Raw genomic sequence first — 6,000 nt, forward strand, 5'->3', positions numbered from 1 at the left:
GCATCAACTTCTCTAACAACTAGTATAAAAATAGATCACGTATTTTTAGAGTCCTATTTACAAATTTAATTGTTGTTACCATTTTCACGGTAAACAGTTTGACACCCACCGTTGGGCTAAAAATAATAGTGATTATTTTCTTGCTGGTTTCATTACACAAACACAAGTTATCTTTCATACTTTTTCTTTTCCAAGATCTCTTGATTTTAGGTCGAAATGTCTGGCTCGGTAAACAGGGTTGAGAACGACTACCTCGAAAATCACGATGAAAATGGTGTGGCTGTTCCAATCATTGGCACGTCACTGCAGAACCTTGATAACGCACCTGGACCGATTCCAGTGGACGCAGGTTTGCAAGACGCGCAGCAGGTCGACAAAACGTCACACACCGACGGAAGCATACAACATGGCGACCAATAAGAAGCCCAAAAGACCCCAGCTCGGGAAGCACAAGAAGTTAGTCTTCACGATATTTTTGAAATGTTGAAGACACAGCAGTTGGCTGTCACTGAGTTGCAAAGCCACCCAAAGACTCCCAGTACAGTAGTGCCGGAAACTACTCCCCCAGCCGAACAGGTACCGGAGAGGTCAAGCAACGATGGATCAGTGGCCGATCCTGCCATCGTGAAAATACTAGAGGACCTCACCAAAAGGATCGAGTCAGGCAAGAAAATGATAGCAGCCAATGATAAGAAGGTCGAAACTTACAACTTCAGAGTCGACCAAATCCTGGGTGCGCCTCCGGTCTTGAAAGGTGTAGATTCGAGGAAGTTCTTGCAACGGCCGTTCCCAGATTAAGCGGCTCCGAAACCTATTCCAAATAAGTTCAGAATGCCAGAACTCCCAAAATACAACAGGACCTTGGATCCCAACGAACACGTCACTGCCTATACGTGCGCAATGAAAGGTAATGGCATAAAAAACGATGAGATTGAGTTCGTTTTACTGAAGAAATTTGGAGAAACACTCTCAAAGGGGGCCATGATGTGGTACCACAACCTAGCTCCCAACTCCATAGATTCATTTGTCATGCTAGCAGACTCCTTCATAAGGGCGCACACCGGTGCCATAAAGGTAACAACGAGGAAGTCCGATGTATTCAAGATTAAGCAGAGGGAGAACGAAATGCTACGAGAATTTGTTTCTCATTTCCAGACAGAACGAATGGAACTACCCCCGGTTTTCGATGACTGGGTAGTGCAGGCCTTCACTCAAGGCCTGAATGAACGAAGCTCGGTGGCCTCAAGGTAGTTGAAAGAGAACCTAATCGAGTATCCCGCCGTAACCTGGTCGGACATCCACAATCGATACCAGTCAAAGATCAGGGTCGAGGATGACCAGCTGGGAGCCCCTTCGGGCTCAATATACCCGAGCAGACTCTTAGCGAAGGGGTCAAAATCAAATAAAGAGAGGTACCAGCCCTACCCCGATGATAAGAGAAATGCCCCGAAACGCAATCCGCCTCACAACGACCAATTGGTAAACCGAGGAAATAACCCTCGGGGACCCCTCAATAGAGGTGGATTTGATGGGGACACGGGGCCAACAGGGGCGCTTCGCCTATCGGAGTACAACTTCAACGTTGATGTATCAGACATCGTGTTTGCCATTAGCAAAATCAGGGATGCCAGATGGCCCAGACTCGTACACTAGGATCCTTCTCAAAGGAACTACAACTTGATTTGCAAGTTTCACAACTCACACGGGCACCGAACCTAGGATTGCAGGCAGCTCCGAGAGGAAGTGGCCCGACTGCTCGATAACGGACATCTTCGAGAATTTCTCAGTAGCCAGGCTAAAAACCAGTCCCGAGAAAGAGAAATAGCCAAAAAGAATAATGCAGACGAGCCCCAACACGTTGTCCATACAATTCTTTGATGCTCGCCCCAGAAGTATTCAAATAGAGGACCACATGGCAACCGCCAAACGAATGCCAAAACTCGAAAGCGCCATCGCCACCAAGGTATAATCACCTCTCCTTTTTTCTATCTTTTACTTCACGATAACTCTTACGCAAGCCAGCGACCAAGGCAATCGGGACGCCGCTCCAGCTCAAGGACCCTGAGGTTTCAAATTGTTCGTTGCACTCTTTTCCTTTGATAGTTTTTTTATCCCGAAAAGGGTTTTTGCCGAGGTTTTTAACGAGGCAATGTCCACGCACTTCCCTAGAAGGATTAGATGGGCCCATCGAACGTTTTTTGCAATCAGCTCCGTACCGGGAAAGGACAAACAAGGCCCCGATGGAAAATCATGTACCGGGCCAAACGTTCAAAGGAACCGTGCCCGCGCAGGCCAAGCTCACGACAACTAAACAACATGTATTTAAGCCAAGCAATTAAAGAATATCTTTCAGCATCTCGTACTCCAAAGAAGAATATTTCGGCATGCTCACGACAAGGATTCCCTCCACCGGATATGTCCTAAAGTACTCGAAGACTTAGCCTCAACAATTTGGCACCCGCACAACCTCAGGGTCAGAACTCCGGGCTCATAAGGCCCCAACGAGGCAATTCTGAGCTCACGAATAATGGCCTTCGAGCCTAAACAAACTCGATGACTCGAAGACTATCGTCAAATTACCATATACTGGAAAACCCGAGGTCATAAGACCCCGAACGGGCAGACTCGGTCTAGCTAGATCTATTTTACATAGCAACAAAAAATTGTAAGACCTCAACAGGCATGACAAACTGTAAGACCTTAACATGCATGAAACTCAATCCTGAAGTTTAGGCTAAATGTCGCATTTGTAAGACTCCCGAAAGGGCATACCCTCGATGTAGACACCTAAACTATTACTCGGGATAAAAAATGGCTCTGACCAAACACATATGACTACTGTGAGCACGTGATTTTTGCCCTGTATGAATTACTCCCATAAATTCAACACAAAATAATTTCTTTCAGTGTTTGCAATTTTGTGGATTTTCGTGGCATTTTATGTTAAATGTTTGCATTTGTCTGTACATATTTATTTTATTCAATTAATGAAAAATACAAAAATATGTTGCATTTGCATTTAGAATTTAATTTTGTATTTTAGGATTAATTGACAAATTAGTTGTTTCATAAAAATGGAAAAGCACAAAAATAGTTTATTTTGCACTTTTAATTTTAATTTCGAATTTTGGTAGTTTTTCCTTGAATTTGGGTTTTAATTACTTGTGGTAAAAGTTATTTAGAGTTAATTAACGCAATAGGATAATTTGATTAGTGATTAATTTAGGTTTATTTTAATTTTAATTCAAAAAAGAAAAAAAGAAGAAACTAAAAGAAATTTGAAAAAAAGAAAGGAAAACAAATAAAAAGAAATAGAAGCTGAATTGGGCTGCATTTGATTTCCAAACCCCAGGCCCAAACGTTCCCCCTGAAACCCAGTCAAAACCCGGCCCAGACCCGTCCCTATCCGGTTCCCCCTACTAAACAAAACGACACCGTTTAGTGCAAGATAGATCTAAGCCGTCGAGGTTTGCCTGATCTAACGACTCAGAAGTGAGGGACACCCGACATATACATATGTCCTAACAGCCCCCCCACCCACCTAGTCATCTCTTTCACACCCCCAGAAAGCCCTCACCGTCTCCGTCGTGAGCCGCCCACCGAAAATCGTCTCCGCCGGCGGTGTTGCTCCGATCAATACCCAATTAACACCATAAATTCCCCTCTTTCTCCTCTTTCCAAATTTCAAAATCCCCACTCTCGAATCCCAGCCCAGCCTCTCGAATCTTGGATAGAAGAAAACGACCAAAACTCCAACTCATCCAATCATCCCCAAAATAACACCCCACAACCCCCATGCCCCCTTACACCTAATCTACCTTTGGTTTCCCTCGAATCTGTCCGATGCTTCTCGAATTTAAAATCTAGGGTTCAAGCCCTAGAAGTCATGGCCGAGGTCGTTCAAGCAAGGGTGTTTCTCCAGTCTTCACAAGTGTTCAGGGCCGGTTTTACGATAAAGAACGAGCAGTTGACGTTCGTCGGGGTTTAAATTGAAATATCGGTCACGAGTTCAAGTTTTTGTAGGTGAGTTTTTCCTTCCTTATTCATTTCTGGTGTTATTTCAGTTTCGTTCCTCTTCATCTCTCTTTCTTCTTCTTTGTTCAATTCAATCGAAACTCGACCAAAACTTTCTGGGCGAGAATATATAGTGTTCTTTTATTCCCTTTTAATTTTATTTTTCAAAATCTTGTCCCCGGATTTTCTTGGTAGGTTCAGTTTTTCTTGGTAACAGCATGATTGAAGTTCTGATTTTGTCTCTTGTTTAGTCGCTTATTTAATTTAATTAGGTTTATTTTGATAACTTAGTCAATTTTCTGCTTACTTGTGTTCAATTAGTGTAAGTTTGGTTTCAAAATCATCTAAGTGATTGCCCTCAATTCATTGACTGATTTGATTTGGCTCATTTTGTTTGGGCTTTGAAGCCAAAATCAGAATTTCCCCCAAGGGGTTGATTTAGGCCATTGGGTCGGCATTGAGCCCACGATTTGGCTTAACTACTGGGCAATCCAACCCATGACCCATATCTGTCTGATTTCAGGGGTAATAACATGGTGTTTAAGGGGTAAAATAGGAATTGTAGGTAAGGGAATCATTTGTAACAGCATAAGGAAACTTCTAGGAAGCTGGGGTGGGGACTAATATGAAAATCTGAGTTTTAAGCTAAGGTTATTTGAGCAAAAATAAAAATATCAAAAGGTTTAAAGTGCAAATCTGAATTCCTTTGAGGCTGCCCTAATGCCTTGCCTTTAAAGGAACCTTTACTTGGCATTGAAGGCAGACTTTTGGAAGAGAAAAATTCCCTAAAAACTAAAACGGCTAGCTCAAAAGAAGAACATTGAATTCCCTGCTTTTCTTAGTAAAACTGGTCCAAAATTGAGTCATGATTTCTGTTTTTCTCAGCTCCTTTCGTTTATCTATAATATCTGAAAAGTCACAAGTATTTATCTGGGTCGAAGATGGTCTGATTCTGGGTTTTAAAGCTGGTTTTGAGTTGTTGTGAGTTTATTGTTCCATTGTTACTGTTGGGCACTGTTTTGTTGCTTTTCTACTGCTTCCTCACTTCTTTTTCCTTTCAATTTCCAGGTATATATCTCTGATTCTAGCCATGTAAGATGGTTGATATGATCGTGAAGAAATGAAGGCCTTCTTTTCTTACTAGCTGTCTTTTGTCCTTATTTTTGTTTCACTGGATTTGTTTGGTTTAATTTCTTGGGTGTAGTATGTTTAAAGTAGAGTTACACTTTGAATTTTGATGTTTACATTAAAAATTGTAATTGAACCTCGTTTGGCATGCATTGGTTTTCAGTTTGTTTTAGAGTCAGGTTTCATGAGTTGGATTGAAGGCATGTTGTTCAGTTTTTTTTCTAGTTTTGGCTATACCTTTCGATTTTACATTACGTGATAACAACTTTGTGTAGAGTCAAACATCATGACTAATGCAGGATATGTAGTCTATTGTGATGTGTATTGTCTTGCTCAGAATTAGCTGCACTTTGAAATATGGTCGTAAACTCATGTTGAGAGTAGTGGATTCACCTATTAGTGTTGATTAAATTGAGGCATCAATAAGTTAAAGGTTGATATCTTGTGAAATGAGACTTCAAATCTTGCAAGTTGAGGCATGGTTTATTGTTATGAAGAAAGGGATAAACATATGTTGTTTGCTTTTAAGAAGACTTGATATCGAGTCTTAAACCTCCAGCAATTGACCTCGAAATCTGACTTGGGCCCGTTTGGGCCCAATGTTTATTTTCCTTGTGCTGTGGCCTTGTGAGTCTAAGGCCAACGTGGGTCCAGGGTGCAAACATGATCAGAAAAATGCAATTTTAGTTGCTCTATGTTTAAATAATCAAAGAAGCAAAAATGTTACTTTAATCATGTGCTCAATATAGTTTTAGCTGATTGGTATTCAATAAATTGTGTACGATTCTGAGTTCTTATGTGTGATTTGGCCTTGAAACTTGCAGCTGGGCCCTTAGCATTGGCCCAGTGTCCTTTCGA

This window comes from Nicotiana tabacum, chromosome 10, assembly GCF_000715075.1.
Source record: "Nicotiana tabacum cultivar K326 chromosome 10, ASM71507v2, whole genome shotgun sequence".
NCBI lineage: Eukaryota > Viridiplantae > Streptophyta > Magnoliopsida > Solanales > Solanaceae > Nicotiana > Nicotiana tabacum.